The following is an 11,923-nucleotide window of genomic DNA, read 5'->3' on the forward strand; positions in this document are numbered from 1 at the left end:
TTGATATGAGGCAAAGCTTCTTTTGTCTTTATTTTTAAAAATTTCATATACAAGTGATCTAGAGAGTGTTAATTACCCAATTTAGTTCCATAGGAAGTCTTCAAAAGTAGATCAGGCATCCCTTAAGATCCTGGGAGTTTGCAGGCACAGTTTGGAGACATAGTTCTAGCTTCTAGTGAGCATGAACACCTCACCTTACCTTCCCTCCCCCACCCCCATCCTTTTCTGTCTTACTCAGGGAGAGATGGAGTATTAAAAAAAAAAAGTGTGGACTTTGGAATCAGATGGAGAGCCGTTAGATTTTGATGCTGTCACTTATCTGTGTGACTGAATCCAATCGCTCTGGCACTCTGGGCCTCATTTTCCTTATCTATAAAATGGACATAATAGTGTCCACCTTATTAGATTGTTGTCAGGGATAAACTCATGTTCCTGCTGCTTCCCAGGAGTTGTCTTGTATGTAGTAAGTGCTTAAAATTATTATTTCCATCTTGCCTTTCTTGCTGCTATCAAAGCAACATTCAGAATTACTTTGCCCCTCTCTAATTGTTTTCTAGGTTATCACGAAACTTATGTTTGTCTAGTACTCCCTGGACTAATTCTGGGCTCCTTTTCCTTGATTCCTTCAATTCTGCCCCCCTTTTGATATTCCTTTCCCAAACTCTATCCTCTCTCTCATGTTTCAGTCTTTCTTTTTTCAAGCAGTTTTCACATTCCATCTGCCAATTTCAGAGATCTGTGTCCTGTAAAGGAACTGAGATAACTCCAAGAAGAGTGTAAGTCATAAAACTTCTTACTTCTTTTGCTCGTGCATGATGTGTCAATAAGTCCTTTCTGTTTGTTTGTTTAATTCATGGTCTCCCCAGAAGCATGGAGAAATTTATGTTATCTAATACTATGGAAAAATTCCTGGACCACAAGTCCTACTAAATTCAACAGACATTTTTGGAGCATCTGCTATATGCCAAACAGTGCCCCCAGGCACTAGGGAGATAAAAATAAAGAAGATGAAGTCTCTGCCCTAAAGAGTCCAACCAGGCATACAAACGTATATACCTATTTTGCATATAAATGTCCTGTGTGGCTTCAAGCAAATAGTGCACATGAAAGAATTACCTGTACTTTTTTTTTTTTAAGGAGGGTACAGCTCACAGTGGCCCATGTGGGGATCAAACCGGCAACCTTGGTGTTATCAGCACCACGCTGTAACTAACTGAGCTAACCGGCCACCCCTACCTGTACTTTTTTGGTTAGGAGATTGTCTTAGACTCCAATCAAAATGGCCAGCCTGCCTACAGTCCCCTGCTGAGTGAAGGAGTCATGTTTTGCTCTCCTGAGCAGAGCTCAGTGGCTCAGGATGGCCTTGTAATCCAAGGTCAGCCACCCCTGCATTATGTAATGGACATCTGCCCATCATCTAGCCCTCTTACTGTATTGGAGGAATTCTCCACTGGTGGAGGTCATGGCGGGAGGCAGAGCCCATTTCCCATTGACGAAGCCCAAGAGGCCATATAGATATACTCTTTCCTCCCCTCCTTATCTTTACCCCAATCCCCATTGAAGCTAGGGAGACAGCATGTGGCCTAGCCTAGACCAATCAAATACACCTTCTTTAGACCTGGAATTAAGGCTTGGTCATACAAGAAAGCTGAGAGGAGAAGAGCTCTTTGTGGCAGGGATTGCAACAATGTCCTGTTTCCAGGACCAGTAGGGGCAGGGAAACAAGCACTGATACCTGGTTTGTTAGTGCCCAGGTACCTGTTATAATTTATAGCTCCTACTGTTCAGTGGTGGCAATAGTGTCCTCTCCCTGCTAAGTTGGAGGTATGATTTGGCTGTGACGCTGGCTGCTCAGCTTCCCTTAGTTGCTGTTCATTTTCTGAACAGCATTTGTCTGATCCAATAGCCTTCCGATAAATTCCTTTTTTGCTAAACAAGCCAAATTAATTCTTAGCAACTAAGAATACTTTGGCTGCAGCCTAGTGTAAAGGCTCTATTTCAACATGAAGAGTGCTAATTAATTGATCCAGTAATTTCTCCTAGAACATTCAAACTGGAGATATTTGAGTGGGTCAATTAGAATCCAGAACAGAAGCTAAAAACACACATGTGGGGACTCTGAGGCAGCAGGGGCTGTGTGTAGGCTGAAATTGGGAGTGAGCAGAAGTTATGAATAAGCAAAAGTTATGAGTTAGCAGAAATCAAAATACATGCAGAGGAGAGGAAGAGGTGGTTGGCTGACAGCAGCAAGGAAGCAGAAGCCAAGAAGAATCGCATTCCCATGATGACGAGGGAATGGATAAACCCCTGCTCTCCAGGGGATTCCAAACTAATCCATTCCCTAGATAAGCCTTGAATTTCGAAGTGTTTTCTAATTTCCAAACTACATGTCCATTTCTATGAAGATGCTTAACCCTGGCTATTCTTGGGTTCCTTTGAAATTCCAGTTGCTCTCATTTCAATGTATATCTTTATAATAACTCTCCTATTATTTGAGGTAGTCAGGATAAGAGTCTATTCTGTATGACCAAAGGGTCCCAAAGATTACAGGGATGATATGATATGTCAGGTAGACTGTCTCGGAAGTAACTGACATGCCTCTCCAAAGATGTCCTTTCTTCCCCTATCTAACTTGAAATTCCCCACAGTAGAACCTTCCCCTTGGTTGGAAAATTGATGGTTTATAAGAAGCCCCTGTTTAAGATGTGCTCTATTTTCTGGAGGGAAAGAAGAGTCAGAGGTGTTTTTCTCTGCATTAGCCATTAGGACTTGAGCAGATCAAATGAGTTCGTTCTTAACGTGGAACTTTTGGAGGTCTGATACTTAAGGGATGACCTAGATATAGGGCAGAGAAATTGGGCACAGAGGTGGGGAAAGCGGAGGGCAAATAATAGAAAATAGCAGTGAGAAGTTCCTGGGACATTCTAAGGGACTGTCATATGGAACGGTCCCATGAGGGAAGGTTCTGGTGGCAGCCAATGTACGGGGGGTGCCAGGGGCCAGTGGGGCCAAAATGGCGGCCATGCAGCAACGTGGACACCAACACCAAACGTCCTCACTTCACAGTCTGCCTCCTGCCAGCTCCAGGGTACAGTCTGGAATAATTTCCATTATCCTTCAGCTCTTATAGGAAATGAGGCTGGGCCAGAGTGGCAGGGGACGATGACCATCGTATCTGCCCACTTTGAGATTGTGCTTGGAAGTCATGCCAGCATTAGTTGTGCTAGGGTTACTTGCATGAATTCGTAGCCTTCGTTTTATCTCCTGCAACATCTAGTGCCCTTTCATGGCTTGTGAAAAAGCAAATGTCGATATGTCTTCCTAACCAGTGAATGGTACGCAATGTAGAAAAAAAGAGTAATTTTGTTAATGAGACTTGACACAGGAAAGAACAAATTTACACATGCTGCTGTGTTTGAAGGGGGAGAAGATGCATTGAAGCTGCTTTAATGAAAGCAAAAGTCTAAAGTTATCCCGAAAGAGCTTTATTTATTTTCTAAAAGTCTAGAATGTACCTCAGGGTTTTTTGTGTGTGTTTTATTTTTTCCCCCCTAAGAATAGTGAGTAGAGTGTTCTTGGAATAGCAGCCACATCAGGATGCAGGTAGGAGAAAAATATTAATGCCATGGATACATCTTTTCACAGGGTACACACCTCAGCTGCTGGGCGCTTCACTGGCCTGTCAGCTGTGTTTGTGGGGCCAAATGACTTACCGTGGGTTATACATCATGATGAGCAATGTGAAGAGCAGATGGGGAGTTTAATGCATCCTCCACATCTCTATCTTGTGACTGGCTGAAGTCCATGTGCAGTTTTGAAAAGGATGTTTGAAAAGAATATTCATCATTTTAAATTGCTCTGTGGGAGTTTTGCAGTTCATCACGTGTGACTTAGGTAGTTCTCAAAGACAGGTTTTCCTTGACATGGTTTACAATTTCCTCACAGCGAAAGGGCCACTTGGGTTATGTATTAGGATAGAAAAACTAACTGGAGGAGTTAGCAAGAAATGGATGGGGGAGCTTAGGGGGAGCTAAAGCGGTGTGAAATATTCAGGCTGAATTCTACCCCATAATGTCTGGCCTTGGGAATTCCAGTGTCTGGTAATAAGCTTTGCTATCCATTCCTCAGTGTGACCCTCAAAGACTGTTGGGAACCACTATTCAGAGATAAGCTTTCAGATAACTAAAATATATTTGCTTTTATGGAAAAACAGTTTAAAACCCAACAGTAGAATAGTTTAATAATACAAGAGTTGATCATCTGTAAGAAAATGGGAGACTGTTACTGAAATGGTACTGAGCCAAACACATCTGCTATATTCTTTGCCTTATTTTGCGGCTTTGTAGGAAGGGATACTCATTAGCAATGTTGTATGAATGGCATTGACTGTCAAGTGGGGAGTCGGTGTGCCGGCACTACTCCCCAGACACCAGGTGAAGACGAAGCAACAATCAGTAGCCTGGGAAAATATGCATCTTGAGCAAATGTGCTCTGAAGTCAGGAAAAGAAGAAAGCAGAATTGACCTTGATTCTTCCAGTACAGTAAATGTGAGCAGAGTATTATGTGTGCAGAATAAGAAAGCACGAGACTGTTGCAGACCCAGCAGAGGCCGGGGAGGGCCCAGCAGCAGACCCGGTACGGTTACTATTGCAGAGTGAAATGTTTTTCATAAGTTAAAAATGTCTTTTAGAAAAACTCAAGAAAGTATAGCTAGGCAAAGTACATATAATGAAAATGCTTTGGGAAATGGTGCTATACAAACTATAACTATAGTCGTTTTACTTCTGGTGTTGATATACGAGGCAGGTATGTATACAAAATTTTCCCCAAATAGCGCCTTGCAGTCCAAACCTCACAAACACATTTGGTTAGTCAACACGTAATGTATTCAGCCCTTCCCTTGTGACAGGAACTTGTATGCAGTGGTGAACAAGATAGACGAGAGCAGGAGGAGACTTGGTTATCATGAAGGTGTCTGAGAAAGCAGGCCTCCCAGAACACGCTGCTGGTCCTGGTACTTTCCTGTTCCCCCATCCAAAAGTACGCAAACTCTCCCATCTTGCCTTTTCTCTTGTTTTCTCTCTTTAAAAAACAAAACAAAAATCAACCAAAAAGCCCCCACAAGTTTTATTTCCCATCTTCTTGCTCTTGTTCTCTTTGTTTTCCTTTTCCTACTTCACCAGGAACTTCCATTTCAACTTCTTCAAATCCTCTAAACCAGTGGCGCTACAGCTTTTCACAATTGGTCCCCACTTCCCTCCTTACCCATCTGAGAGTTCATCGCTCCAGTGGTCTTCAAAGTACAGGATGACATGCCAAGGGAAGATTTGTGCAAAAGAGAACTTTAAGGAAACCCTCAACCTTTATGTTGATTATTTTTCTTAAATTGATCTTTCTGAGAGTTCATAGGCATTGATAAAGGCATATACCTCACGGATTCCAAGTCTTAATATGGTATATTCAACTAGACTGTAAAACCTCAGGCTTCCAAAAAATACTGATTTGGGGAAATTAAAAAAATAATTAATTAAAACCCTTAAGATTTTCCTGGTTTCCCTGTCTTGTTTATGTATTTTATGTATTTTGGTTAAGGAGAAACATGGTCTTATAAACAATATGTTTGACCCATATGAGGATGTTTTGAATGCAGACATCAGGTAGAATGGTGTGGTGGGATTAATAACAATTTTTTTTTCATGTCTTTGCCTCTTTTATCTTCGGTCTGTTTTCAATGAATAAAAATACATCAGTGTGGGAACAAAACAAAGAAATGCTGAATGTTAAAAATGTTTTTTATATATTTAGATGTTTTTAACTTTAGTTGTTCAACATACTTATCTTTAGTCCTTTTTTTGAGAATTAAATTTTTAAAATTTTAATACAATTTTAGATTTACAGAAAAATTGCAGATAGTATAGGGTTCCCATATACCTCACACCTCACATTATTATGGTATATTGGTCACAGTAATGAATCAGTATTGATGCAATACTATTAACTAAAATCCATATTTTATTCAGATTTTCTTTGTTTTTACCTTACACTCTTTTCCTGTTCCAGGATCCCACATTACATTTAGTCATCACGTCTCCTTAGTCTTCTCTTGGCTATGACAGTTTCTCCAACTTTCTTGGTTTTGATGGTCAGGTATTTTGCAGACTATCTATCTCTCAGTTGGGATTTGTCTGATATTTTTCTCATGCCTAGACTAGAATTATAGGTTTTGGGGAGGAAGACTAAAGAGGTAAAGTGCTGTTTTCATCCCAGGACATCCATGACTTCCCACTGATGATACTGACCTTGATCATGACTGAAGAAGTGGTTGTCTGTTTTCTCCCTGGAAAGCTACTCTTTCCCCCCATCTGCCTACCCCCGGACGTTATTAGCTGAAAAGACAAGAACCTTTGAACTGTTCAAGTAGAATAGGTTTATGATGTTGATTCTTATAAGTGTCAGTGAAATGCTTTTCAAGATATTAAAGGTAAAAAAAAATTATGTGATGTATGCTCATGTGCATTATTCAATAAGATAGTTAAAATAAGTTTTTACCAAATCATGAAATATATATTCCAATTACTGTTAATACTCATCTCATTTCACCTTACAAAGTGTTTAATACTTTCTACCCCCTATTAAAAAATAATACTATATGTTGGCTGCTGCACTGGTGAGGTTTTAGTAATATATATCTTTTTCCTTAATAAATTCAGAGGAAAGGTCTGAATGTATATTGAAGATCACCATGTCTGACAAATTTAATGGCGTTATTTCTGATTTTATATTAACTCTTCTTTAAACATTCCAAAAGGTTGAAAAACAAAGCTAGATGCCATGTATACAATTCACCTACCAAAGTAGAGACATGTGTTTTTATCATATGTCTCATGTCATAAAAATCTTACCATTTCAGCTGGCCATTACACTGCATTATTACAAAATAAGTATTGAGAAACAATGTCTTATTATTATCTCATTTTTATTATAACTGATTAGAAAATATATGAAATAATTATATTAATTCTACATCATTTATATCTTATCTGTAGAAGCAAGTAACCTAGTTGACAAAATGTATTCTGTAATTTTTTTCTCATCATCAATAATCATCTCATTATTTTAATAGTATACTCAAAATACATATATGACACAATTCTTAAGTGAAGACAACCTCTTTTTGAATACAACTAAGTCTGATATTGCTGCTTGATTTGACACTGAGTACTGGCTTTATCAGTTGGATTGCATGGAAGACTTTTCCAGATTTGAAGCAGCTAAATCTGCAGCTTAGAAGAACTGATGAAACTATATTAAAAACATGTGATTAGAAGGGGAAATGAACTAAAGGGTATATGGGACCTCCCTGTCTTATAACTGCAAGTGAATCTACAATTATCTCAAAATAAGTTTAATTTTAAAAAATGTGATGAGATTGCATTTTATTAAACATACTATATTGACAAAGGTGTAATGAAAATAATAATACTCACTTTTCTACATTTCTTTCTGAGTACATTGAATTAAACAAAGTGCTCCAAATAAAAGAAAAGCAAGTATAATTTTGTTTTACATTCCTATAAGTCTTGATAAGCTTTTTTGCAAACTTCTAAGAAATTGAGAAAATAAGTGATTCTAATAATCAGATACATTTCTTTGCAAGTTAGAGGATTTCCAATTCTTTGTTTTCAATAAATTGAGTTGTCAGCTCATAAGTTATTAACATATTTCTTATGATAGATCGTTATGTGACTTTGGCTTTCAACTCAAAAGGAGTTCAGAGAGTTGAGTGACATCGCTATAAAACTCTTGCATTTCTATGTACTTAGTTGTGAGGAAAATATTCTCAGCACTTATGTAACAATGGAAAATAAGAATATAATTTATGGTCAACATTTTCTGTAACTTAATCTAGACATAAATAACATTCGCTTATGTATGAAATAAATGATTGAAAAATATATCCTCATTTACCTTGTTAAGGGAAGAACGTTCAATAAAATGTTAGTTTGTATGTTTGTTATCAAATTTTAAAATATGTTTGTATTTTCATAAAAAGTTTTAATATGAGCATTATTTTAGTCAATTGTATATTAATAACTATAATAGTAACAATCTAGAAGAAAAAATTTAACACTCACGACTTTATGCTCACAGAAAATATAAAAATTACATTAAACTTTATATATATATGTATGTGTGTCTTTTGCAGAGAAATGTGTGAAGGTGATAAATAAAAAACTTGTGAGTACAAAAATATATTATAAAATTCAGTTGTCAGGGAAAGTAAGTAGAGTGGAAGTACAGATTCAAATAGAAAGGAAAATATGTAAAATTTCAAATTAAGAAGCACTTTTAAATGTATTTTTAAATGGATAATGGGGGTACCAAATTTATATGGTATTAAAATCCGTTGGTTACTGCTCTAGACTGAATGTTTGTGTCCCCTTAAAATTCATAACTTGAAACGTAATCCTTCTTGTAATGGCATTTGGAATGGGGCCTTTTAGCAATGGTTAGGTCATGAGGATAGAGCTCTCACGAGTGGGATTAGTGTCCTTATATAAGAGACCCCATGTCTTGGCTAACTGAAATGTCCATTAATAGACAATGGGATAAAGAAATTGTGGTACATTTATACAATGGAGTATTACTGGGCCATAAAAAAGAATGAAATCTTACCATTTCCAACAATATGGATGGACCTTGAGAATATTATGCTAAGTGAAATAAATCAGACTGAGAAAGATAAATACCATATGATCCCACTTATATGTGGAATCTAAAGAACAGAATAGATGAGCAAACAAAACAGAAATAGACTCAGAGATATAGAAAAAAAAAACTGTTAGTTGCTAGATGGGAGTGGGGAGGGGATTGGGGAGAAGGTGAAGGGATTAGAAATTGCAAATTAGTAGACACAATATAGTCATGGGAATATGAAGTACAGAATGGGGAACATAATCAACAATGTTGTAAAGATTATGTAAGTTGCCAGATGGGCACTGGACTTGTCAGGGCGATCACTTCATAGATTGTGTAGATGCCTGACCACTGCACTGTACACCTGAAGCTGAAGAAGAATAATATTGTATGTCAACTATAATTAAATATATGTATAGCCACGGGATGTGGAGTATAGCATAAGGACGATAGTCAAGGGTATTGTATTGTAACAGTTATATAAGATGTCAGAGGTGTAGTAGCCTAGGGGAAGGAGGTTATCACTTTGTAAGGGGTGTAAATGTCTAACTATTATATTGCTTTGTACACCTGAAACTAATACTAAAAAAGGAGACCCCAGAGAGCTCTCTCGTCCCTCCCCCCTGATGACACCGTAAGAAGACTGCCTGTGAATCAGGAAGCAGGCTCTCGACAGACACCAAATAATAATACCAGTGCCTTGATCTTCTGGGGACTTCCTAACTTCCAGAACTGTGAGGAATAAATTTCTGTTGCTTATATGCTATCTAGTTGCTTATAATGCTACAGAGCATTCTGTTAGCACTCCTAATGTACTAAGACAGTTACGTTTTTTTTAAAGTAACATATCAGAATGTACTCTATATCAAAAAGTATATCACATTTAAATGTGTAATAAGAAATTTAAATGTTACCTTAAAAATGTGTGGAGGGTTCATAGTTTTTCAAAACGATTTTTAGGGAATATACAAGTAAAAGGGTTTGAAGTCTATGTGACACTGTACTCACTCCCTTTCAAACACCTTAATGACTTTTGTCCCTCTCTGCTGTCATTGCATGCATCAGGTATAAGTCCAATCCTGGTTAAACCCAACTATCTACTGATTGCATACCTGTACTCAAGTAGCTCAGTGTTGCTGCAGAGAAACATAAGGCCATGCTGACTGGTTTCACGTTCAATCTCTGATTACAACACTCAGAAGGGCTCACCACGCTGCCTCGCTATCCAACTAGTCTGGCATGCTCAAGTTCTCACTTCCAAACAACTGTTTCGCACCTTCTTTTTTCCCTTCAAAATTCTTGTACCACTTCCTCCACATCTCAACTAACAATTTATAACTTTACCTCATACATCCTTGAGAAAATAGTGGAATTAAAACAACTTCCTCATCTTCCCTCCAGGAACCTGCATTTATTTGCACCCATGCTTTGCCTCCGCTCTTACTACTGTGGGAGAAGGTGTTCCTGTGGAAGTCCCACATGTCCTCTTGTGCTCTGGATCCCGTCCTCTGTCAGCTTCTTGAGGACATTGTCCTTACAGTTGTTGCTTCTCACCTGTATCCTCAAGGATATCCCTTTATATAACATCTTTCCCGTCAGCTTAATCACCTGCTGGCATATATCCTGTCTTTAAAACCCCTCCCTTCTTATCCTATCTTATATCCCTCTTGTCCTTCTCCTCTCTCTACTTTTCTTCATACTTAAACTTCTGAAACCAGCTCTCTGTAGTTAGTTTCACTTCCTTACCTTACATTCTCGAGCGTCCACTCCAAGTAGACTTCCTTCACATGACTTCATGGAGACTTATTTCATTAAGGACAATGATGGTTTCCATACTGCCAAATTCAACGACCACGTACCATTTCTGTTCTTACCTAATTGATCCATTGATCACTTCTTCCTTCTAGAAGAGTTTATCTTTTTTTTAATTTTTTTTTTTTAATTAAAGTTTACTGGGGTGACAATTGTTAGTAAAGTTTAGAAGAGTTTACCTTGGTGCCCCTGACACTACACTCTCCTGGTTTTCCTCACAGTTCATCGGCCACACCTTCTCAATCTCGTTTGTCTTTTTTCTGCTCGTCTTGACCTGTAAATTTGGAGTTCTTCCCTGAACTAGTTCCTCTTCTCTACCAACAGACACCTTTTTTAGGTGACTTTATCTTGTGGTTAAAATATCAGTTTTATGTTAATGATTCTCTAATTTATAGATCAATTTTGATTTCTCTCCAGAAAGGCCTACTTGGCATCTTCATTTTTATATGCAATAGGTATCTTCAGTCTAACTTGGTCAACATAGCAGTCTGATTTCTGTTACCCCCCACCCCCCAACTCTATACCTGCATTCTGTCCTGTATTCACAGGCTCAGTTAATGGCAGGAATATCCAGCCAGTTCTTAAGCCAAACTTGAACAGTTACCCTTGATACCTCTGTTTTTATTACTTACATCTAATTCATACAAAAAAAAAAACAAAAAACCATCTTGTCCATCTTCAAAATATACCATACTGATTCTTTTAATGTGTTGAGAGTTGCTTTGTGGCCTAATAATTGGCTAATTTTTGAAAATGTTTCATAGATATTTAAGAAGAATGTGTATTCTCACCGGTGGGATGTCCATGAGATCAAGCTTGTTAATTGTGTTTCAAATAAAATCTCCTATACTCTTAATATTTTTTGTCTTGATTAGTTTTTTAGAGAGGAGTCTTAAAATTCTCTACTGTAATGGTGGATTGTCTTGTGGTAAATCTGGTAATTTTAGCTTTTGTATATTTGAGACCATATTGTCAGGTGCATAGAAATTTAGAATTGGCTATCATCTGGTGAATTTTAACTTTTTATTATTTTATAATATCTCTTTATTTCTAAATAATAATTTTGCCTTAAGGTATTTTCTGTGATGCTAATATATCTGCAGCAAGATTAGCTTAATACAATTCCTTCCATCCTTTTACTTTGAAGGTTTCTATATCCTTATATTTTAGGTATTATTCTTGTAACACCTCTTGTCTAGTTGATAATCTTTGCTTTGCAGCTGGTGAGTTTAGTGCACTTTCATTTAACATGATTATTTATGTATTTGGAATTATTTCTATCATCTTATCAAGTGTGTAGGTTTAATATCATTTCCCCCCCTTTCTTGACTTCTTTTGGAATGATTTTCTAAAATGACGTTTTTCCCCATTACTTTTGGAAAGTATACTCTCAATTTCTATTCTCTTGGATGT

This window comes from Rhinolophus ferrumequinum, chromosome 4, assembly GCF_004115265.2.
Source record: "Rhinolophus ferrumequinum isolate MPI-CBG mRhiFer1 chromosome 4, mRhiFer1_v1.p, whole genome shotgun sequence".
NCBI lineage: Eukaryota > Metazoa > Chordata > Mammalia > Chiroptera > Rhinolophidae > Rhinolophus > Rhinolophus ferrumequinum.